General features: G+C 42.2%; 1 long non-coding RNA gene across 1 annotated transcript; it reads left to right on the top strand.

Annotated features, from left to right (window-relative positions):
* The first annotated feature begins 15,678 nt into the window (after positions 1-15,678).
* Positions 15,679-25,448, top strand: LOC120380782. Its single transcript, XR_005587858.1, has 2 exons — positions 15,679-15,861; positions 21,671-25,448. It is a non-coding gene; the product is annotated as an uncharacterized LOC120380782 (long non-coding RNA).
* The last annotated feature ends 497 nt before the right edge of the window (positions 25,449-25,945 follow it).

Below are 25,945 nucleotides of genomic sequence, written 5' to 3'. Positions count from 1 at the left end.
TGAAAAGTAGCCCTTTCGGTTAATGTACTCGCTGGCCTGGTGGGCTGGTGCCAGGATAGGGATGTGAGTCCCATCTATAGCCCCACCGCAGTTTGGGAATCCCATCGCGGCAAAGCCATCTATGATGGCCTGGACATTTCCGACAGTCACTACCTTTGAGAGCAGTTGCTCAACGATTGCGTGGGCTACTTGAATGACAGCAATCCCCACGGTAGATTTGCCCACGCCAAAGTGGTTCGCTACTGACCGGTAGCTGTCTGGCGTGGCAAGTTTCCAGAGGGCTATGGCCACTTGCTTCTGCACAGTCAGGGCTGCTCGCATCCTTGTGTCCTGGCGCTTCAGGGCAGGGGACAGCAAGTCACACAGTTCAAGGAAAGTGCCCTTACGCATCCTGAAGTTTCGCAGCCACTCTGTGTCATCCCAGACCTGCAGCACTATGCGGTCCCACCAGTCTGTGCTTGTTTCCCGGGCCCAGAATCACCGTTCCACACCATGAACTTGACCCATTGCCACCATGATCTCCACTGCCTGGCGTACCCTGCTTTGTGAGAGGTCTGCGCCACTCTCCTCACCGTGCTGCCAGAGCCTCCTCGCCCGGTTTCTCAGCATCTGACTGTGGAAGAGGTGGACGATAATGTGCGAGGAGTTGACAACGGCCATAAGTGCAGCGATGATCGCAGCGGGCTCCATGCTCGCAGTGCTGTGGCGTCCGCGCTGTAACCGACCAGAGAAGGCGCGAACAGATTTCCGCGGCGCTTTCAAGGAAGACAGGGAGGCGGGATTGACGGTTCAATGATGACACATTTTCCCCAGCATGCATTGGGAAATCCCTAATTCAAATGGGCAGCGGGGAGTGCGGGAACTGTGGGATAGGTTCCCACAGTGCACCGCTTCCAAAGTCGAAGCTGGCCCCGTGAATGTGGACTAAGAAGTTCGAATTTGTGTATTTAGTATGGATACACAAATTCGACTTATTAAGGTCGAATCCACAAATTCGACTTAAGTAGATTCGAAATAGTCCTGTAGTGTAGACAAGCCCTAAGGATGTAGAAGCAATAGGGAGAGGATATTGTTTGTCTGGAATCACAACAATTCCTCCACCATGATAGATTCAATAGAGACAACTTCAGAACAGGTTCTTTATATTTTATTCTTCCATTGCCTCCCAGGGCTCCCTGATATATAATTATGATGGCCCTTTCTGGCTTTAAAGTCTATGCAATACACAAGGGAAGAGTGTCTGCTGCTATACCTCTTCACAGGGCACTATGTGTGCTTCCCCTGTGGCTAGTCAGCAGTGCTGGCTGATGCAGTATGGAGTTTGCACTCACTTCCACTATCTGTCCTATTCTTTTTGGTGTGGCTAGTGATGCAGTCCTTGAATCTAGGCAAGTGCAAGGACTACAACTGCACTCAGTCTCTGTATATATTATAGCTTGGCCTGGTATATATTATTTTGTCTGTATTCAACCTATTTTACTATAGGACGTGTAGGTGCTTTTAGTTCTGTCAAAAGCCTTGTATAACCCTAGAGATTGTAGTCTCCAGGCTTTTTAGAGGTCCCTGGTCAAGATGGAAACTCTTCACTCCGTTTTATTTACTGCCATCATTCTGGAGCTAGTCCAAATATGGAGAATGGGTTTCAAGAAAAAAAAAAACAAATACATTTCAGTGTTGTTTCTGTTTCACAGGGTTTCAAATGGAACCCTTTCATAAAAAATTGTTTCCATTATGTTTTTTTAACCTACAGATTTACAGAAATATTTTGTGCTAACATATACAGTAAGAAAAAGACTTAATTTTGAAGTAACTGACAAAGTTTGATATGTTTTGAAAATTATTAAAAAGTTGGTATACAAACTTTGGAAATTTTAATAAAAATGGAGAATTTCAATATAAAAATAATTTGAGAGAAGACCAGTGGGTTGATAAGTTTTTTCCTATGAAAATTTTTGACCCCATTCCATACTAATGATGATGGCAACAACAAGAACATCTGGACAGGTGTATTATCTATATGATGATTGGAGAGGTGAAATTCAGCTGTTCAAACATTTTATCTTTCATACTAATCCATCCAGGTTAGTGGATTATGATCTGTACTTAACCTTCATCCAACGTTGAGAAAAAAAAGTTACATTAACTTAGTTTCTGAATGCATTCAGAAACTAAGAACAATTCTTTAAAGTGTTAGTTAAATAAAAAAAAATTCAACCTACCAAATTGAAAACTAGCAGGAATCTCAGTGAGAGGCTATATGCAATTTTCACACATCCCCGGAGTATCTTCTATCTTAGTGTGACTGTATGCAGCAATGACTGTCACTGCAATGCATTATCAATTAGCATATGCAATGTTCTAAAACATAATTGGATGGCCACTAGTGCATGAGTTATTACAACATATATGCACATGGGGTACAACATTACCCTACCAATGCATTATCAATTAGCATATGCAAATTCTATTTATGTAAAATAAAAAACCCAGCTTGCTTAGTGAGGAAGACATAGTTACCACCATTACAATACAAGATACTCACACTAGAAGCAAATGTGGGTACATAGAACACTTAAATATAGGATAGTGCAATACATTTGAAGTATATTTGTATCCCACATACTTTTGATATAGAAAAAAAATTAGCTTAATTTTTTTCTGAATTGTGTACAATGTCCTAGTGACAATGTCCTATAACAGCATAGTGCCACTGGTTCATTTGTTATCACAACATATATGCTTGAGGGGTATGAATGTGCATGAGGGTTGAATTAGTGTTGTGACATTGCACTCCATATGATTTTATGAAAGTATGCTGATGAGCCTGATCCAGATATCCTCCCTTATGAGAGAGTTGTCCTATTGACACTGCTGACCCCCTAGCATGTGCCAGGAATGTCTGTATCAAGAAAGTTTGTGGGATCTGTTCCACCCACCACAACACACCAAGGGAATAAAGGTTAGAAAAAGTCACATTACAGTTAGAGACAGTACCACATATTTACATCAGAATGTACAGATATTGTGTAAGGAAAAAACCTGAACCCTAAAAGGAGTAGGACAAGTTCATAACTGAACTATACATGAGTAAATGATAGAAGACAATTTAGTGCTGGAAGCTCTTGGTTTCATTGTTTTGTTTAACTCAGGGGAAAACAATGTAATAAAAAAGACAAACAAGAAAGGACCAAAATAGGCATATGAATTACAGCACATGCTCAATCACACCATTGCTAATAAAAATCCAGCACTTAAATAAGAAACTGGGGGAATATGCGCTAGTTGCTTGGGATAGGACCAGTAAATATACGGATCCTGTATGACAAACCTGGGTTCTCAGTTCATTATTTTCCATCTTATCACTGAAAATAAGGATAAAGATAAATATATATGCCCATGAGAACATTGTACAATCCAAACCAAATGTCACTCCAGGGAAGTTCAGAAATCATTTTTGCATCATAGATGTATCTTTATCTAGGGGGAATACAGTAGATATAATGTACAATGGTTGGTCTCACACTTCCTTTCTTCTGGGCTTAGTTTACTTTTTGGTAGAGTTCAGGCTTGATCTTCTGAGGTGTTGAGCTGATGTGAGTATATGGCTACATTGGGACTTTCGATGGAGCAAGATCATTAGATTGTTAATCACCTATTGAGCTATGATCTAATTCTCACCTCAAAAAAATTCCATCTGGGAAATAAGTTTGTTCAGGTGTATTGTCTCAACACCACAAACACTAAAATGAAAAGAAACCTTAAATTAAGGCTACATATATATATGTAGCACGACAACAGTCTCCAAACATTGCCCACTCTAGGGCACCAAACACTAATACCCCTCTTTGACACACCCTTTCAGTTCAACAATACTATCACCCTCAATGCACACACTCAAAAGCTGAAAATCCAGCTGTAGGAGGATAGGGAACTACGGAAGATTTTGTTACAGCCTAGCTTAGGCAGTTCCGCTTTCTCAGCCTCCGGTTATTGTAGGACACGGCATGCTAGTTTCAACCTGCCGTAACTGGCTGGAATTGCTGCGTGGCAAGCCCCTAGGCTGTTGGCCAAGGGGGCGGCCCCAGAGGGTGGAGAGGTCCTATTGCATTATGTATGAGCTGGTTTGCTGCTGTTTGTATAAATATAAGCATGCTTTGTGTTTGATTTTGGACTCCGTACCAGGCCAAGCTCCAGGGCGCTGGGTTCCCCACCTCCGTGACAGCAACGCTTGGAGTCCCCGTTGCGGACATGTCACTTTACCTTCATTAAAGCCAATAACTCAGTGTGTGTGGGCCTCGTTCTTACAGAGCACCCTGGGAGGGCCTACAGCTCCCCTGGAACCTAACACCAGCTTTAATCTCTCCTTGCAGTATTTAAAATGTTTAATGACAAATATGACATTGAAATTAGTTTTAGCATACCATACAAAGGAGAGAAAAAGTTGATAATTTATTCTGAATTTTTTTCCTTATCTAAAACACTTCTGACTTTCCAAAAATCAGGTGGACAATATATGGTTAAACAAAATCATACATTAATATTGTGATATACATAAGAAAGTGTGTATGAATATGTACACTCTATATCGGAACCAGAGAAGTACCTATTGCCAGAATATTGGGAGCATCTTGCCAACAATATGATATATATCCTTGCAACAGCCCTGAGAGGTAGGGAAGTATTTTACCAATGGAGAATTGAGGCACTGACAGACAGTGTCTGTGGTAAAGCCAGGAACTAAACTCTCATCTCTTGAGTCCCAGGCCACTGCCTTAACTGCAAGGCCATCCTGCCACCTTTTTGTTATATAACAAAATAGCCAAGGAAGTGGGTGGAGTTTAGGGTGTGCATTGTGATTTTTCATTTTTTTGGCATGTGCAGCCATTTGAGTAGGTGATTCAATGATAATACAATTCACTTATGGAAATGATTCATTAATGATAATCATAGGAACGTAGGAATAGTGGATCAGCCCCAAAGTCCATCTAGTCTGGTATCCGGTCTCCATCAGTGGCCAGCATCAGATGCTTCAGAGGAAGGTGCAAGAACCCCATGGTTAATAGATGTGGGATGCTATTTTCCACACATTAGGGCTCATCCTGATCTCTAATAGCTAGAGATTGCTGTAAACGCTGAAGCATGATATTTAATCTCTCTTCCAGAATTTGTTTTAATATTAATTATAACAACTCTGGATATTCCTGTTATCCACTTTAATGTCCAATGTCTCTTAGACTCTTACTAAATTTCTGGCCTCAGCAACCTCCCATGGCAATAAAATTCCACAATGTAATTACACTTTGTGTGTAAAAGTATTTTCCTTTTATCATTTTTAAATTTGCCACCTTTTTAATTCCATTGCCTAATTTTTGTGTCAGGACATGGAAATGGTTATGACCAAGAGGATTAATAAATAAAAAAATGTAACACATTGTAACGGGTCATGCGACTCACCACAGCAGCACCTCCTACTAGCAGTCCTGGGAATTAGCTCAGGGTTGCCAGTGCACACTCCTCAGGTGGTGTCTTGCCCATCACCACTTCTGTCTCCACCTCCAGGATCCATGTTGCTCCCCAGACTGTATTGTCCCCTTCTGGACACAACCCTCTGGCTGTGCCCCACACGGTTCTTTCCCTGCTTCCGGGGGACTGACTATCCTCAGTCCAATCACTTGCCTCAGTGGTAGACGGCAGTCCAGGTTATAGCTGCTCATCACAGTGGCAAACTGCAGTCCATACTCTGGCCACTCCCCTCAGTGGCAAGTGGGGGGCAAAGGCAGGGGGAACTGGGCCCACCCACTACTCCAGGTCCCAACCCAAGGACCCTATAGCCAGCAGCCATGTGCTGCCCCTCCACCAACTCTACCATCTCCTTCCTCAGGCCAGAGCTGGCTCCAGACCCCAGCGCGCCAAGCGCGTGCTTGGGGCGGTGTCCCGCGGGAGGGCAGCAGGCGGCTCTGGTGGACCTCCCGCAGGCAGGAGGTCCACCACCACAGCTGCGGGACCAGCGACCACCAGAGCGCCCCCCCCCGCGGCATGCCACCGTGCTTGGGGCAACAGAAATCCTAGAGCCGCCCCTGCCTCAGGCCACTTCCCCGCAGCCCCAATACCTGTTCTCTGCCCTTGTATCAGGGCCTCACTCTAGCAGCCATCAGCTTCCTCATACTCTACCAACCTTGCCCAGCACATCTCTGTCCATGGTGCTCCAGCCCTCTAAACAACCAGTTCTCCTCCCTCAAACTCCGGGGAATAACTGCCTCTGCTTTGTTCAGCAGCCCTTTTTTATATGGGCCAGCCTGGTCCCGATTAGCTCCTCTAATAAACCTTCCCCTAATTGGCTGGCACTACAAGCCTTTTCCTTAGTCACTGCCTTCCCTGCAGCCTCCCCAGGGTTACTTTAACCCCTTATATGCTAGTGAGGGGCAGCTGCCCCATCACACACATTAATAAATTTAAAAAGTAGCCTATACATTAATTTGATTTTGATACAAGCTAGAAGTGAGTCAATTTTCAAATCTAAAAAATCTGGAATTTATTTGCTAGCCTGAGTGGAAACAAAGGTTAGACTCACAAAAATATTTTTAAGAGCACATGTTAAATGACTATCTCATAAACTAGCTAACAGAAACAAATACTCAGAAAATGCATTCTGTGTATGTGCTGTAAATTTGGGAAGCACTGTATTATCCATACAAATCACAAAGGTTTAATTCCATTTTTAGTGCAAATCTCAATGCATCCGGAATTATGGAATTATGGAATTGCTATAGTGCCTGCAAAATTCAATGTTGTTCATTTCTTTGTCTAAGTAATTAGTGACCTGATCATAGTCCTTATGCTTTTTAGCAGTATAACTAATGATTTCTTCCCTTATTGATGTCTTAAATGCACCCCAGACTGTGCCAAATGGGAATACACTTGTTTCATTTAATTCAAAAAGTTCAATAATAGCGTTTCCCAGCTTTTCACAGAATTGATCCTCACGCTAGGGAATTAAGCCTCTGTTTTCTACTTGTTACATAGTTTTTAAAGTTGCTAAGCATGTGAAAAATGAAGATTTCAGTGGAAGTGCCAGAATAAAAAACAACCATTTGATGAATCTTTACACTGCATTCAGTTGTTGGTTGGTTTTTAAATACACGTCTTTTATAGTTCCTGACCAAGGCTTTCAACTTATATTTAGCTTTGGTAAGTGATGCTAGAATATTAGCATTGGAAGCCCAGCTCTTCTGTTTATCCACAAAGGGATGTACACCATGCACAATGGTATTGCAACCCAGTTCAGAAATGGAACTTAAGCACATGATTAAGTCCTATTTGAATCTGTGCCTGGCTGCATAAATGAGCTTCCCTTCTGTTCTTGAGTGACCCATCATTCAATGTGAGGATGTAGTTGGTTCATGTCCATTAAATCTTTGGCCTGTATTTTTGAAACTACCCATTGATGTCTGCTGTGACAATGTTAAATAGCTGCCTATACAAAGCTGCACTGATCCCACCATCTTGGGTAGGTGAACAGTGTTTCTGAATCCAGCCCTTTGCAAACTATTTATAAACATGAAAATCCAACCACATTTTTGCCTTGAGCTCAAACAGAGATTGAACTTTGTTTATAGGTTTGAGTTGGCTGAGCTAAGGCCCCCACCCCTAACCTATCCTATTGGTCCTTCTCACTGAGCCAGATTTTCCATTCTGCTGCATCTCCTTTAAACTGCACCCAAAACTCATGCTGATATAAGCTTCATCAATACACCATTATTTAGTCCATATCTCTCTCTATAAAAACTATGTTAATAGAGCATTAAGATTGCTTGGTTAGGCACTCAAAAGAGAGGACAGGACAAAGCTATGATTGCATATGCAACCTTAACTTTGCCTCTTTGTGTACATGCAATACAACAGCTTTCAATTACGTGATCATATAATATTTCTTAAACAACACAATATGTCAGAATTTTTTTTGTAACCTTAATACACATTAGTGGCAGCTTGAAATACTACCAAAATTATTTTCTACTGTCACTAATTTCACTGGGGTAATAGTCCAATTGGTGTTAATAAATGGAGGATGAGATTTTGAAAAGCCCTGAGTGAGTTAGAAACACAACTCCTATTGAAATGCACTTCAGTGTTTTTCAGTGGAGCTTCCAATTTCTTTCAATGGAAACTATGCTCCAAACACCCTTAGGACTTTCAAAAGTGTGATTTTCCTATCCATGGACTTTTATATAAGTTCTCTTCTCTCTAAGGTACCTATATAGATAATGTTGGCTGAAATTTACAGGCATGTTTTTTGAAGAAATTGTGGTGTACTTCAAGCAAATATGAAGTTCAGGTATGCTAATTAATATACCTGTCACTTAGGATACAACATCATTTAACTATTAGACAAAGCATAAATAGTTCTAACCCACACAGTAATGTTATTTTCCTTTGACAATTTCATCAAAGAAAAGAAACTAAGAGTATGTCTATGCTGCATTTAAACACTGAGGCTGGCCCATGTTAGCTGACTCAGGCTCACAGGGCTCGGGCTAAGGGGCTGTTTAATTGCCATGCAGACATTCAGGCTTGGGCTGGAGCCTGGGCTCTGGGACCCCACAAGAGGGGCGGGTCCCAAAGCCCAAACTCCCGCCCAAGCCCAAACATTTACACTGCAAGTAAACAGCCCCTCAGCCTGAGTCCCGTGAGCCTGAGTTAGCTGACACAGGCCAGCCTTGGGGGGTTAATTGCAGTGTAGGCGTATCCCCCCCAAATTTGTTAAACTGAAGTTTAAGTTGAGAAAAAATATCAGTCACAAAAAAAGTAAAAGAAAGTACTTGTATTCTGTACTGTTTTAAATAGTCAGCCTGTACCTGTTCCGTGAATACATGGCCAACCTATGCTGAGAACAGGTGATGGGTTTTTTATATCACTCCTCTAACTCTACCACTTCTAAAAGGGGTACTGACTGACATCACAACCATATACAGTGCTTCATGAATCTATAATGTCCTCTCAAAACATTCCTTTTACGAGTGGAACTTCAAGGTAATGCCAGTCTTCAATTTTGTGATCCATCAGGTGATTACATGCCTAATTAACCAGCAGGGAGAGAATTATAAGGGTTTGTTGCTGTGGAAGTTGATTTTTTTCAATGCTTGGGATGAGATAATAAATACAGATTTATCTTGGACGGTGTTAGAATTGGCAAATCATTAATTTCATTGATCTTGATAGTGTTGACATTTATCATGCTGAAATCCATTAGTATTAGCAAAAATGTTATATGTGATGCCATAGGAATTTCAATTATTCATGTCCTCTTGTTTTTATCCTCTGAGCATCATCTTTTCTTTTTAAGCTTTCTTATGTTCAGAGTAGAAGAGTATGAAGCCCTCTTCTGCCTTCCTCATAATGAACTAAAGTGCAGTTCATGTCAAACTTGCAGATATGCTAAATACACTGGGTACTGGGTACTAGTCTTTTTACCTATTCAGGGAGACACAAAGGACAGAGTTTGGGATCCATGAAGGGACTTAGGCATTAGAATGCTGAGCTCCACAGCTCCTAACTTCTAGAAAAATCACAAGAACAACGCTGTGAGCCACAAAACTGAGTTAAATGCGTAGGTTCCTGTGATGGGGCGTCTGCCCTATATTCACCCATAAAGGGTTAATAGAGCCCTAGGGAAGCTGTGCAGAGGCAGCCAATTAGAGAGGGGCTGTGAGGAGCAGCCAATCAGGGCCAGGCTGGCCCATATAAGAAGGGTTGCAGAGCAGAGAAGCTTTAGTAGTAGGTTATAGCTCAAGGAGATAAGACTAGGCTCTGAGCAGGAGGGTCAGCACCTGGGACAGAGCAATGCTGCAAGCAGGGACTGGGGGAGCTAGAGAGAGCTCTTGGCTGACTACTAGGGCCTGCAGGCTGAGGCAAGGGTGGAAGTAGGTGCTAGAGCTTCATGGGAAGTGGCCCCAGGACAGTGGAATGAAGTTGCTACTGAGGGAATGGTGGGACTGAGATTGCAGGTCCCCTGGAAGGGCGGGAGACACAGAACATGGCATAGCCAAAGGACAGTGTCACTAGAACAAAAGCGATGGTGGCAAGGCACCACCAGAAGAAGGTGTCCTAGCAAGCAGAGCTAATTCCCATGACAGCTGGTAGGAGGAGCTGCAGTGGTGAGTTGCATCCTCATAGACTTTAAGGTCAGAAGGAACCATTATGATCATCTAGTCTGACCTCCTGCACAATGCAGGCCACAGAATCTCACCCACCCACTCCTGTAACAAACCCCTAACATATGTCTGAGTTACTGAAGTCCTCAAATTGCGGTTTGAAGACCTCAAGCTGCAGAGAATCCTCCAGCAAGTGACCCGTGCCCCATGTTGCAGAGGAAGGTGAAAAACCTCCAGGGCCTCTGCCAACCTGCCCTGGAGGAAAATTCTTTCCCAACCCCAAATATGGTGATCAGTTAAACCCTGAGCATGTGGGCAAGACTCACCAGGCAGCACCCAGGAAAGAATTCTCTGTAGTAACTCAGATCCCATCCCATCACAGACCACTGGGCATACTTACCTGCTGATAATCAAAGATCAATTGCCAAATTAATTGCCCAAATTAGGCTATCCCATCATACCATCCCCTCCATAAACGTATCAAGCTTAGTCTTAAAGCCAGATGTCTTTTGCCCCCACTACTCCCCTTGGAAGGCTGTTCCAGAACTTTGTTCCTCTAATGGTTAGAAACCTTCATCTAATTTCAAGTCTAAACTTCCTAGTGTCCAGTTTATATCCTGTCACAGCTCCCTATATAGTGAATAGATGCCTTAAAGTGTGAGCCACAAAAGCCACATAGGGAGCTGCCTAAACTAGCCAATGTGAATTGCCAATGAGAGGGGTATGTCCTAAGCACCACCCCTCTCTTAAAGATAGGTGCCTAAGTCTGGGTGGCAGGGAGGTGCCTATCTTTGCTTAGCAATCTACATAGGGGAACTTGCTGACTAGAGTAATTTCTTATGGGAATGAGTTAAGTGCCTGCCTCATTCCATACAAAATGGCTGGGCCAGGGTGGGTGTGTATGTGTCATCTACTACTGTATAACTTTTAGACCAGTGGTTAGAGCACTTGCCTGGATGTGGAACACCCAGGTTCAGTTCACCCCTCTCTCTCTCTGCCAGAGGTAGGGAAAAGATTTCCTACCTCCTACCCTTTAGGAGAGGGTGTGAGCCGCTGAGCAAGGGAATAATCTACCATGGGGCACCCTCAGTCTCTCCTGTCACTCCTTGAAGCTGCTCCACTTTGGATAAATAATGAAAGAGTGATTGGAACAGTGGGATGGGACCCAGGGTTTCCCACCACCCAGGTGAGTGCTCTAACCTCTGGATTACAGAGAAACTCCTACTCTGGCTTGTTTCCCTCCCTTTCCCTCCAATGACTATTTAAATATTTATCCACCATGGAACTGTTACTCTAGAAATTGCAGTTGGTTTTGGCAGTTTTGTGGACTGCAGTGGAGCCAGAACAGTAGGCATCTATGTACCTTGTTGAACCTGGACCTAAGAATGCAATTGAGCCCCTTGCAGAACCACTTAAGCCCTCTTTTGGTCTTATGGAAGAAGGTATAGTCCTTGTCTGTGGCTGGAGAGAGAATTTCATCCTCAGCCCTTGGCTGCAGAGGGGAAAGGCTCCCTGCTGCTCCAGCTTGCATCTCTTATTCTTGCAGGGCTAGATCTTCAGCTAGCACAAATCAGTGTAGCTCCTGGTCAGGTTCTGGCTCTTAATATTCAGTTGCTCTGCTGACGACTGAGTTTGAATGGGAGAGCAGATATTGAAAGCCATTGGGGGGAAAACCCACTTGATTAGAGTTCTGTTGCTGATCGTTCTCACCAAGTTATGTCCAAGTGCTAGTCTGCTAATTAATGACTGCTCATGAAAGGCCATGTGTCAGCAATGAATCAGCTACTTTTCTTGCACTTCAGTAGTGTGTGGCTAATGAGCAAGGACAATGCATATAATTAAAACCTAAAATAGCTCTGGCTGTGGGACACAATCAAATGTTTATACCTTGCTGCTGTGGGTGGGCCAGATTAAAATATTTCCTCCTTGCTAGTTTAGCAAAAAAAAGAGGGTTTAAAAAATGGGTCACACTAAACACTTCTGCTGCTTTTTACATGGGAAAAATTTTAATCTAAAAAAAAAAGTAATATCCTCCAATCACCCTACTTTTGACCCTCTAACCTTCACACCTGTCCTTATTATTTTTTCTGTTTTCCCTTAAGTATTTGAGTCCTGGTCTCAGTGGATCCTCCCCATAGGCTGTGGGAGGGTCCTTTAGCTGTGGGTGGGCTTATGCCCGCCCACCTTCCCAGAACCCAATAGGACCAATTTCTGAGGTAAAGTTAAAATTGTACCTATATCAATTGTTGCCTCATGGGCCTCCAGAAAAGAAGCCTAATGCAAAGTCTTTAAACCAGCTGCTCTGTACAACTCAATCACAGGCAATTGAGACCAAAGAAGGGGTTTAGTGAGAAGCAGAATCAGGATTTGTGTGTGACGCTGTACATCTATCACATTTTGGATGACTCACCATTTAAATAGCAAATACTGCAATTACAACAGTATTTCTCCTGGCTGAAATGGTCAGAGCTTGCATTAAGCTATGTAGGCAATTGGGATTTTGTTTTTTCATAATCTACTTTACCTTTTTAATCAAGTATTAAAATGTTCAGGAAATAACACCAATCTTTCTTTATGAAAACACTAGATCATTTCCTTGCACGCTGTATAACCTTCCTCCTTGGTGTTAAACATCACATACTGCCACTTGTTTCCCTAGGAAGAAAAAAAATAAAATTTATATATTCCTAGGAGTCTAAATAGCAGATATTATCCTAGTCACCCACAGGCTAATTGTAACATTCACTACAGCCATGAGGCAAAACCTCCCAGATACAGTAGTAGGAGAATTAAATCGAGATCTGTTCTCACTAGTGGTGCCACTGTATCTAATTAGAATTATGGTTATGAGTGTCGGGGGGAATCAAGATGGTTTGTAGTGAAAAGAAAATAGCAAATAGAGCTTGATTAAAAAAACTGGGTTTATCTACTCCATGGGAAAAATTGGTTATCAGATTAAATATTTCAGTTTTCAGGGAGTTTTTAATGACAAGTCAACATTTTCTACAAAAAGCAGATACTTCTCATGAAAAATTCCATCGTGTTGAAACCCACCTTTCTGTCAGAAAACAGTTTTGACAGAAAATATTGACTAGCTGTAACAGAAAAGACAGGATATTTCATCAGTGGGTGGGTGAGGGAAAATCCAAACTTATTTTTATTGGGACAAATTCTAACCTTTCTCAGGATGATGGGAACCCTACCTCATAAGTAGTCCCCTCCCAAGCACTACTCGGTCTGAATAAGGGTATTGCCATCTGGCCCATTGTTATTAGCAAAACAGATGAATTTTCAGGCTTCTTGTAGAATTCACTGGGTGTTGATTCAGGCTTTTGTGTTTGTCCAAATGAGCTATTTTAAAAATTCCTTGAAATAAAGGTCTTTTCTGGGGTGACTGCTATGAGCTCTCAAAGGATTCATGAGGACTCTTCAACTATCTCATGGCAGTGTATTCGTGCTCGGCAATGTAATGAGATTGCTGAACATATATTTTCATAGCCATGTTCCCAAACAAACACTCAGCTCAAATAGAGTGAATCCCCTCTGTTGAAAAAGGCTGCAGTGTCCCCACCTGCTCTCACTGTGAAGTTAAGCCACACAGACAGATGTGCTGCCTGAAAGTTATCCCTTTTACAATCCTTCTGTGAACTCTAATGACATCATGACACTGGACAGTTCAATAATGACAAACGGGGGAATAATTCCTCTTGTAGACATCTGCTCTTCTGCGTCTTGCTGTTTTTGTTTTGTTTTAGCTGTGAGCACTCTTAGTTTGCACTGACTGGGCTATGGCTGACCATCTCTCATCTGAGCTGTGAGATTGTGATGGTAGCCCTTAGACTCAGTTAATTTAAATTTTTCACACTCTTGAAGTCCCTTTGGGCTAAGAGAGAAGTCAAGGTTTAGTATCACTGCAGAATGTTGACAAGAATAGGAGTGTGAGATTGTAAGAGCATCTGCAAAATGGGCACTTTGTGGTGTTAAAAAAGATACACTATGCTTCTGTTCCACTACAGTGTATGTCATTAACATTATTGTCATAGAACAGCCTCTAAATTACAGATTTGTGGGGAAATATTGATGTGAAATGTAAACACAAAGAAATGAAAACCATAATAAAACTCTGTAAGAAATATAATCTACGATTAAATAGGAAGGCTAAACTGAAATAATGTTAAAGTTGTGACACATTTCCTAATTCAAAATTAAGGCTGGTGCTGTCTTTAGCCTTCAAAGTCTTCAGCAAAAAGCAAAACGGTGTGAAGTGAAGACACCAAGTCAGACTTCACCCTGCATTTAGGACTTGGGGTTATTTGCAACTCAGAGCCTTGCTGCTCATTAGTCAGAGAGGCTTCGTTAGTTGTTTGTTTAGAAAGCCATGTTAGTAGTGCAGCATCTCCACTAAATTTCTTAATTGAAATAGGAAACAGACCTTTACTGGGGAAGCTGTGAATTGTACTCTATTATTTTGATCTACAGTCATTCAGTAAAGAGCATCATCTATCCTCTGCAGCAGATGTTCCTTGACACATTTTAAAAATATAGTTATAAAAATTGACCAAACCCTTTACCTCAACATGTTAATCAACATATATAATAACTCAGCCCCTAATATATGGAAGAATGTTGTGATATTCATAGAATCATATGTCTGAAAGGAACCTCAAGAGGTCAACTAGTCCATCACCCCATGCTGAGGCAGGATTAAATATACCTGGACCATCCAATGACAGAGGACTCAACAACCTCCCTAGGTAAACTGTTCCAGTGCTTAACTAGCCTTATAGTTAGCAAGTTTTTCCTATTATCCTTACTGCCAACTATTTCCTGTCCTGGACATAGAAAACAATTGACCATTGCCCTCTTTATAATAGTCTTTTACATATTTGAAGACTTGATCATGTCCTCCCTCAGCCTTCTCCTCTTTAAACTAAACCTGTCCAATTCTTTCAACCTTTCCTCACAGATTTTTTTTCTAAATCTTTTATCACTTTTCCCCCCTGGTCTCTGGACTCTCTCCCCAATTTGTTCACATCACTTTTAAATGATAGTCCCCAAAACTGAACACGGTACTCCAGCTGAGGCCTCACCAGTGCCAAGTAGAGTGGGACCATTACCTCCCATGTCTTACATATGGACACTGCTGTTAATACACACCAGAAAGACATTTGCCCTTTTCACAACAGAATCATATTGTTGACTTTCATTCTGTTTGTGATCCTCACTAACATTCAGATGCTTTTCTGTAGTACTATCATCTAACCAGTTATTTCCCATTTTACATTTGTGTAGTTGATTTTTTTCCTCAAGTGCAGCACCTTACACTTGTCTTTGTTGAATTTCATGTAACTGATTTCAGACCAGTCCCTCAATGTATCAAGATAATTTCAAATTCTAAACCTGTCTCACATGTCCCCTTTAAATGAAGCTGGTCCAGGGCCTCTGTGCCAGTACAGGTGCTCCCCATTTGACCCAGTAAAAGGGCGGGGCACCAGTTGGGGCTATAAAGGCTCAGGGAAAAGCAGAGGGAGAGGTCCCTGAAGGAAGGCTGAAAGCAGGAGTGTAGCAGAGCTCTTTACTGGCTGATCTCCCCAAGCTGCAGAGCAATGGCTGAAGATAGGAGAGCAGCAGAGGGAGTTGCCAGCTGATTTCTGAGCTGGAGTTGGAGGCTGGAGAGCAGAAAAGGGACTTATCTGCTGGCCTGCATGAGGTGAGAGGTTAATAGAACAGGAGAGTGATGGATGCTCCCCTGGTGAGGATGAGCTCCAAGCAGAGCTCCTGGAAGAGCAGGTTTGAACTCCAGCTGGGGTGGCTGTCCTGGTAGAAGGACAGAAGGGGACCGAAGAAGAGCCTGAGTGTGATGAGAGATGCCAGAGTGTAATATATCAGAGGGGTAGCCATGTTAGTCTGGATCTGTAAAAGTGGCAAAGGGTCCTGTGGCACCTTATAGACTAACAAATGTATTGGAGCATGAGCTTTCGTGGGTGAATACCCACTTCGTTGGATGCATGTAGTGGAAATTTCCAGAGGCAGGTATAAATATGCAAGCAAGAATCAGGCTAGAGATAATGAAGTTAGTTCAATCAGGGAGAATGAGGCCCTCTTCTAGCAATTGAGGTATGAACACCAAGGGAGGAGAAACTGCTTTTGTAGTTGGGTAGCCATTCACAGTCTTTGTTTAAAGTGAGGGATCATTGTACAGGATGGGTTGTAGATAACTGATGTAGATCCCTGGACAATGATCCTTCACTTTCACAGGCTTTGGGAGGCAGGCCAGTCCTCGCTCACAGACAACCCGCCAACTTGAAGCATATTCTCACCAGCAACTACACACCGCACCATAGTAACTCTAACTCAGGAACCAATCCATGCAACAAACCTCGATGCCAACTCTGCCCACGTATCTACACCAGTGACACCATTACAGGACCTAACCAGATCAGCCACAACATCACCGGTTCATTCACTTGCATGTCCACCAATGTAATATATGCCAGCAATGCCCCTCTGCTATGTACATCGGCCAAACTGGACATTCCCTACATAAAAGGATAAATGGACACAAATCAGATATTAGGAATGGCAATGTACAAAAATCTGTAGGAGAACACTTCAGTCTCCCTGGACACACAATAGCAGATTTAAAGGTAGCCATCCTGCAGCAAAAAACGTCAGGACCAGACTTCAAAGAGAAACTGCTGAGCTTCAGTTCATCTGCAAATTTGACACCATCAGTTTAGGATTAAACAGACTGTGAATGGCTACCCAATTACAAAAGTAGTTTCTCCTCCTTTGGTGTTCACACCTCAACTACTAGAAGAGGGCCTCATCCTCCCTGATTGAACTAACCTCATTATCTCTAGCCTGATTCTTGCTTGCATATTTATACTTGCCTCTGGAAATTTCCACTACATGCATCCAACGAAGTGGGTATTCACCCATGAAAGCTCATGCTCCAATATGTTTGTTAGTCTATAAGGTGCCACAGAACTTTTGCCACTTTTAGAGTGTAATATGTGCTATGTCAATGAATTAGCTAGCATGGGCTTTTAGTAAATATATGCACTGGAGGTGATAAATGGACTGTGATTTGGGACTTCTGTTACAGATTATTTGCATGATGTGTTTGTAATAAACTAGCCCCAAGGAGGGGTATTAGTGAGGCCAGAGAGCCTTTTGTGGAATGCTTCGAGGGGAATTGGGGCAGTGACCTTGGTAGTAGGGCATCCGGATGTACTGGGGTGGGTGCTTGGAGATGAGGGAGAATTGTTCACCCTGTCCTTCAGAGTGCTTTCAAATGCACCCAGCTTGGTGTCTTCTGTAAATGTTATAAGTGTACTTTAATGTTCTTTTCCAAGGTGTTTGTGAAAATACTGGCTAGAACCAGGCCCAGGATTGACCCCTGTGGGACCCCACTTGATATGTCTGTCTAGTTTGACACCATTGATAACTACTCCTTGTGAACAGTCATTCAAACAGTTATGCACCCACCTTATAATAACTTCATTTTGAGCATATTTCCCTAGTCTGTTTATGGAAATGTCATGTGGAACTGTTTCAAAAGCCTTACTAAAGTGCAGCTACTGCATGTCTACTGCTTCCTCCTATCCACTTGGCTGTTTACCTTGTCAAAGAAGGAAATTCCAAAAGTCCTCCCAATCTGTCTCGGATCGTAAACAGCAGCAGGCCCTGAAGGTCAATAAACTAAGAGTGTTTCAGGCTGGGGGCTGGCAGAGCAAGTTCCAACATTCAGGAAATGCCACCAAGGATGCTTGCATGCTCCCCTAGCAGTTGTTTTCTGGAACTGAGCCTGTCTACCTAACAGACCATCTCCATCTGTATCTATGACTGCTACGTTCCCGAGGAACATTAATAATGTTGACCAAAATGGGGAGCCTTATGAGCATGAGACCCCTTGGCTCCTATAAAGGTTCTATGAGTGGCGGACTTGCTGCCAGATGAAAGTTTCAGTGCTAAAGAGAAAACACACCTCTTCACCCTCTGGTAATATTACCCTCAATCTTACAGATTCATTAGAGAGTACGAGAGCAAGCATTGGCATCATTTTTAACTCGGGTGCACTGAGATACTTACGAAGCCTTCATTATTGTAGTATCTAGATGGATGGATTTAAAAAGAATCACACTTTCCAGGTTATGCCAAAATACAAAATAGCCTATGTATGTGTTTTTTAAAACGGATGATTGAAGCTAGATGCTTCCTTATTGTACTTGTTTAGCTATAATGAATGAAACTGAAGATGGTTTTAAAATTAAGGAGGACTCTGGAGTTGCTTGTGTAACAGAACATGCTAATGGCAATACTGTATGTGGATGAGCCTGTGTTCCTTGGGCACCTGAAACTCCCACTGACTACCAGATACAATAGATACATGAGGGGACTTTATGCAGGCGAGTAAAGGAGCATCCACTTTACTCTTCTTTGTGAGCTACCTGACTCTTTGGAGCCTGCAAGGGGAAGAAGTAGCTACTGCTAGGCTGCTACCCTGCTACTGTGCAGGTGAGTGGGATGTGGGTGGAGTCTTGGCTTAGCCCCTCATCATCACATCAGAGTTGGAGCAGAGGGGAAAATAATCTGCACCAACAAAATGAATGGCATAGACTATTTCTCCCCAGGAGCCAGGGAATAAGCAAGCACCAGATTGTGACTGTCCAAGGTCATAACCCAGACCATGGTGATGAGTGCATTTCAGTGCCATAGACAGATATTGCTCAGACATCAGTGTGAGTTTGGGGTGTGCAAAGAATGCAAGGGAGAGCAAATTAGACAGGTATGGAGAGTAAATATGCAAACAGATGTAAGGAAAACAAACAAGTCTAGCTCTGATAGCCAGTTGTTCCTTGATTCTAAGGAGAGTTCCTTGTTCCACATAGCAGTTGATATCTTTTTCTCAGACTAATGTTTATCTCAGGGTATGTCTACACTTACTGGGGATTAACACTGTAGTGATTGATGCACTGGGGGTCAATTTAGTGGGTCTAGAAGACCCACTAAATCAACTGCAGATTGCTGTCCTGTCAATTCTGGTACTTCACCAGAACAAAAAGCGTAAGGTAAATCGATGGGGGAGTTTCTCCCATCAACCCAGCTCAGTGTAGACACTGCAGTAAGTCTACCTAAGTTACATCAACTCAGCTACGTTATTCACATAGCTGGAGTTGCGTAACTTAGGCCGACTCACCCCCGTAGTGTAGACCAGGCTTCAATTGCTTCACCTGGATTCCAATCGCTTTTATTCCCCTGCTCCCACAATGTTCTTTAATTTATCTAATCCCCCCTCCCCCAGTTACAATTTGAGCCAAGTGGCTTTGTCCTGATCCTGGGATTTCTTAAATTCTTATCCTTTAGTAAATATAGATTTAGTGCTGCAAAAGCCAGGACATCATGTACTCTGGTGATTTGTTGCAAAACTGTATTTAAAGAAGGAAAGTAATCTTTTAAATACAAGGGAGTTTCCTCTGAAACAAACCCTTTCAGCTCTGCTCACAAAGATCTACATCACATTCAGCACAACTAATCCTTTTTATTTAACATCAGTAAGGTGTATATACAAACATTATTAGCCCTTGACTGTGCTAATTACAGTTTTAACCAGTCCTTGATTAAATTTTTTAAATGCCAGATTGTTAATTTCTATTACTTGCGTGTGTTTTAAATCAAGGTTAGGCAGGCGCTAACTTAACTGCAGTGAAAAGAATGATGCTCTCCTGTGTTTTAATTGGAGGGTAAGTGAAAGTTCCAGTCACTGGTAGGAAAGTGATGTGAAATACCAGCTGACATATTTGTAGCAGCATTTAATTATTTAATCAAGTTAATAACAGAATATTTAAGCCAGCACCAAAAAAATCACTGGGCATAACCATTTCAATCTATAAATCAGACATTTTGTTCTTCTGTTTTCATTCTTCAGTTACATTCTGAGAACTAATTGGCAACACTAGATAAGAATTTAAGATGTAGACAGACTCTAACAGGTGGAGGAATTAGATCTTCACATATAAATTAATTTATATATGCTGTGTGTGTCTCTCTGACACACACTATCACACAGCCAAGCAAACATCAATAAAAGTGTAGGTAATTGTGATCATGGCCAAGTGTTATAAAACACATTTGCCGTTTCGTGAAACCCAAAGGAATAGCGTCTGCTTTCATTATAGTTGATTTTCTTTGACTTTATCCTCGTGGGATCTTTAGGGGGGAGGTTTTGTCTTTGCTTTTTGACTGAACAAAATATTTGTATCTTAGCCAAGCAGACATAAAGTCTTTTGAACTTCATGAAAACAAGTATGTTGATCTTTGAATTGCATATAAACTGTGTCACAGACTTTCTTGAGACACATTGAGATGATATGATTAAAAAAAAGGAAAGGTTTAAGAATATCCTGTCAGTATCAAACTTCAGATGCAATGTAGCTTCTTTTCATAAAGCTCAAATTGTTACTTTAAAAAAAGGTGAAAAATTCTCAACCTGGGGTAATTTGGTAGGTGTAAAGGTTATACTCCCCTGTTTCTCTAAAGCCTCCAGGTGATTCTTTAAACACATTGTGCATCCTCCTTCTGGGTCATTCTGGCACTAACAGGGACTAGGTGTCCTTACACAGACTGGAACTCTTGGAGCAGAAGTCAAAGTCTGTCAGATACTGGCCTGTAACTGGGGTTGGGAGAGTTCAGGCGGCTGAGAAGAAGCCTTTTCCAAAAAGGGAAACATTAACTGAAGTTCTCTTTTGGACAGCTGCTGAAATTGGCATATGAAAGCCTGTGTTACATAGAAGGGGCCCTATAGAGTATTCTCCTTAATTAGTTGAGTGAGAGTTTTAAGTAATGCAAAAACAGCTTTTAATTTTCCATCTTAAAAAAAACTTTAAAAACAGAGAGATTAGTTCGGATACCTTGAGGGTGAATTCTGTAAATGCTTTGTGCCTGGAATTCAGTAGGAGGCCCAGTTGCAGAGCAGCTGTGCAGCTATACATATAGGCTAAAATAGTTAAATGCATATTTACTAAATAAGAGCTACATCCTCCCCTGTGTTGCACTTGGTAGATGGGGGAGTATTACTAGGAAAGACTCTCTTTCTAAAATTCAAGACCACTCAGAAGACTGCAGAGTTAATACATTCACCTGCGCACCTGAGCTTTAAAGGGGTGTGAGCTGCTGGCTAGGGGATGTGTCCTGTTTTAGGCCTTGTCTAAACTACAAAATTAAGTTGATTTAAGTTACCTCGGCCTACAGCCACTACAGTAATTAAATTGCTGTTGCATGTCCACACAGTGCTCCTTGTGTCGCCAGTGCATGTCCACAGTAGCAGCCCTGGCATTAACGCCTAGAGCAGCGCACCATGGGTAGCTATTCCACTGTGCAACTCACCACCATCTAGTGTGGGGTGTTTCGGGAAGGGTTTGCAATGCCTCATGGGCACAAAGGAGTCATGCAGGGGTGGCTGGAAACAAGGCTTCAGCATCCCAGAATGCAGTTTTTTTTCCATTCCATCATTCCAGGGGCATCCTACTACGTTTTGCACTGCCTTTCAAGAGCCCTGCTAACAGGGCCGGCACCAGAGCAGCAAGCAGGTGCTTGGGGCGGCCAACGGAAAGGGGCGGCACGTCCAGCTCTTCGGCGGCAGTTTGGCGAGTCCCTCAGTTCCTCTCGGAGGGAAGGACCTACTGCCGAATTGCGGCCGAAGAAGCGGCGGCGGTAGAGCTGCCACCGATCGTGGCTTTTTTTCCCCCACTGCTTGGGGTGGCAAAAACGCTGGAGCAGGCCCTGGCCCTGCCTGCTAACCTGTGGGTCCACCATCTCTGTGACAAGCATGAATCCTGCACTGCTCTTCAATAGTGCACTGAGTTTATGAGCACAACATGCCTGATCCTGCAGTATTTCTTGAGCTGCAAATATGACGATGACGCCTTGCTGGCTGCCTTACTGTACGCCATGGAAAAAACAATTAAAGATTGCTGTTGGCATTCACAGAGCAACTGCACACAGTGGACTGCAGGTTCTGGTCCTGAGAAACAAGCAATGACTTGTGGGACTGCATTATTGTGCAGGTATGATGAGCGGTGGCTGCAGAACTTCTGGATGCGCAAGGCCACATTCCTGTGGCCCAGCCCTCTGATGCAGCTATACGAAAATGAGAGCTGCACTCATGGTGGAGAAGCAAGTGGTAATCACTGTGTGGAAGCTGGCAACACCAGATTGCTACTGATCAGTAGCAAGGAATCAGTTTGGAGTTGATAAATCCACTATGGGGGTTGCTGTGATGAAAGTGTGCAGGGCCATTAATTGCATTCTGCTACAACGGACTGTGACTCTAGGCAATGTGCAGGAAATAGCAGATGTTTTCTCATGGAGACATTACTTTTTTCCCCACTCATTTTTCATTAATTTGAAATCGATGCAGAGGCTGAAAACACACGGCTACTCTTTGTGTAACCCTTGGCCAGTTGCTGGTAGTGAAAACAGCCAAGTTCAATTTTCTAGGGGTTTCCTTACAGACTTAACTAGCACTAGCTCATGAAACCTGGGAAACTGTACACACCATCCTGGGCACCCTGATGTGCAATTCCTTTCCCTTTGCAAACACTGAATCAGGGGTTACAACGCAGAGAATTTATTTTTGGAGGGTGGGTAGTGAGAGAAGGAGGAAAACAGCAGCATGAATTTGGGAAGACCAGCAATTAACATTCTATGATGTCAGACTCCCTTTCCCCCCATGCTGTCCCAACCTCAGTCCTCTTTTGGCCACTGAGAGTGGCTCATGTGTTTTGGCCACTTCCCTTCTCCCCACTCATGGTTAGCTATCCTCAGCTGGAGAAGCCCCAGGCTTCAGTGCTGCCTGGGTTGCTGTGCAGGTTCTACTACCCACCCTAGCAGGGGTGATTCAGTTTTAATTGCTGGGTAGGGCAGCCCACACCACAGTCCTGGGATAGGCTGCTGCGCTCGCTCGCGCTCTCTCTCTCTCTCTCTCTCTCTCTGTGTGGCTTCAGCCCAAACTGCCTAGTTCTGCCACTGTTCTGAGCCACCTGTCCCCTTGACACCACCATCGCTCCAAACCGGCCATCTCCTTGAAATCACCACCACCACCACCACCCTGAGCAGCCTGAAAGCTACTGCTAGTGATGCTCTGTGCCACTCATTGCCACCAAGCTGCCGCTATGGTCTCAAAGCTGCCACCACTCTGCACTGGCCAGCATGCTCAGCTCCTTGGGAGGAATCAGTGGTATTTATGACCACTGGCAGAATCCTTATCACTAGAGAGATAATCCAACTCACAGACAGGAATTTTTTCTCCTTTTTTTTTTTTTCCGGGGTGCTGTGTCTGGGCTTCCTTAACCAGCGGCACCTGACAACAGTGTGTCAGCTGACCCCAGGCTCATTTGCTGTTGATGTTTTGTCCTTGTATTTCCGAACAAGGTCAATTGCATTTCATGGCCCCAAATACAAACCATAACTGAATTTTAACCAAGATGCCCCAAACTGTCACAAAACTGAAGTACAAATGAGGCCTGGCCCACCCAGTCAAACTCTTTTTGGTCTCCAACAGATGCATGCAGCTCTTAAACAGCTCTCTTCTCTCATGTCACCAGCAGAGGGCAGCAGTGAGCTCCTTTCGCTCCGGCCCCACAGGGTTCTCATTTGTGTATCATGGAAAATTCCTAATGAAAATTTTCCTTACAATAAATTTTAAGTCTCCTGTTTCACGTACTCAAATGGCATCTGCGACCTGTGCGTCCTAAGCTATATCACCACACTGTCAAGATGCCTTCAACTTACTCTTGTTTGTTATATTTTGGATAATATTTTTAGTGATTTAGAGCTAGATTTTTAAAGACCAAACCACCTCTCTTTTTCATGAGCATATTGCAAGCACAATGGGCATTTCTACATCGAAATGAAATAATTCTGCAGGTGCAAAAAGTGAAGACCTTGTTATGCTGGGATTGAAAAATCAGGCCATTAATCTTTGTACTCAGATATAATTATAGACTCTGTTTAATACATTTCAGTTTCCCTTCAGACTAGTTTTATGCTGAATGAGCACACTCATCACAGTATGAATACGTATTATAATGGGTTATGGTAAAAAATCCCTTTTCCACTATAACAATTGAGAGATTCTTTAATGACTTATGATTCAATGTGGAACAGGAAACGTTGGGAGCACAGTCACTGAGGAAGAGAAGTGTATATTCCAACTGAAGAGATGATAAAGGAGATAAAATGGGCATTTTGATTTTGAGGCTAAGAATCCTATAGATTTATTTAGAAGAGCAAGTTAAATAATACCTTCTACAAAAGCATAACACATCTAACAGAAGCAGGCTAAATACTGAAAAATCATTTTATTTTTCAATGGTAAAGAAATGAGAGAAGACTCATAGATCTTGGTGACAAGCGCATAGTGATAACTATAAAAGATCTTATTGGAATGGATATCTCCACATTCAAGTGACTGGCTTTAATCCAAGTCTTTATTTCTAAGTCTTAAAAATGATGTGTGTCTAAACATCATAAAAAGGTTTGTTTTGTTTTGCTTGTTTTTTAGTGGAAATTGCTGTAACTAAGCTCAGTTATTATTGGAATTTGGAAGGGAACATTTATCACTACTAAACAGGATGGCTTTTATTTACAGTTCTTAAAAAAAAGTATCAGGCATTGAAAATTTTAAACTTGTAACCAATCAGCAACATTATTAGCTCAGAAAATACGAAAGAGAAACCCCTCTCAGCCACTCTATCTTTCGTCTTATAAATACACTGTAGAAATTTTATGTAGTGCATGGAAAGCCAGACACATGAGTGTCTAACCATCTCCGTTCATTCAGTATTTGATTTTTGGCACTGTGCTTCAGTGCGTAGCATATTAAATGAACAATGGAAACATGCAAAAAACTTTCCTAAACCCCATGTTGGTCTACAATGTAGTAAAAGAGCATGTATAAAATAGTAAGAAATATTTATGCATTTAATACATACTGTACACGTGTGGAATAACTAGCGACTTAATGCTGAAGCATTTTCCATCACACACAGATTATTTGGGGCTACCGTGGCCTGCCTGCTTTGAAAGCAAGATTATTTTCTTCTAAGAAAAGTGAATGATTTAAGATTTACATTTGCATGGGGTAGCAGAAGGTTATTTTCGCTGACAAAAATGAGGTATGTTATATAATATACTGTCTTCAGAGTCCATATATTCATATCAACCTATAATTGTCATTCTTAGCAAGTGAAAGAAAAAAAATTAAACTCAAAACTAGGTTCTTTGTACTGTTTACTGGACTTGCCCTGGTTCTTATTCTATCAACATAAGCTTCAAGATAGGAACTGTGTTGCACTTCAGAAAATAAAAGCTCTACAACCTTCCTTTTTTAATGGAAAATAAAGAAGGTTTTGAGAGATAAGTCTGGGGGCTATAATTATAGAAATGTATAAATGAAACTGTTGAATAGTCCCTTTGAAGATAGTTTTTAACATGTATTTCAGAAAAGGAGCAATTCGTATGATGCCAACCACAATTAATTGAAATTTCTGTGCCTTTGCTTTGATAAATTTGCTTCAGTTACTTGATCCTTTAACTTTCTGATTAAATGGTTTGTACTTGTTAGGAAGACGGCATAGAGTACGTGATCTATATGTGAAGCGTTTCCTGTAGTTTATCTTTGGTGATGAAAAGAAAGAAGGTATCCATTTGTTTTATGGCACAGATGACATGTGACCCTTTTTCGGCAGGGGAGGGGGATTAGTGAAAAAGTGATTTGGTCATTCTATTCA

The sequence above is a fragment of the Mauremys reevesii genome, linkage group 1 (assembly GCF_016161935.1).
Source record: "Mauremys reevesii isolate NIE-2019 linkage group 1, ASM1616193v1, whole genome shotgun sequence".
In the NCBI taxonomy this organism is placed as follows: Eukaryota; Metazoa; Chordata; order Testudines; family Geoemydidae; genus Mauremys; species Mauremys reevesii.
Note: the sequence above shows the minus strand (reverse complement) of the source record. Positions and strands in the feature narration are given on the sequence as shown.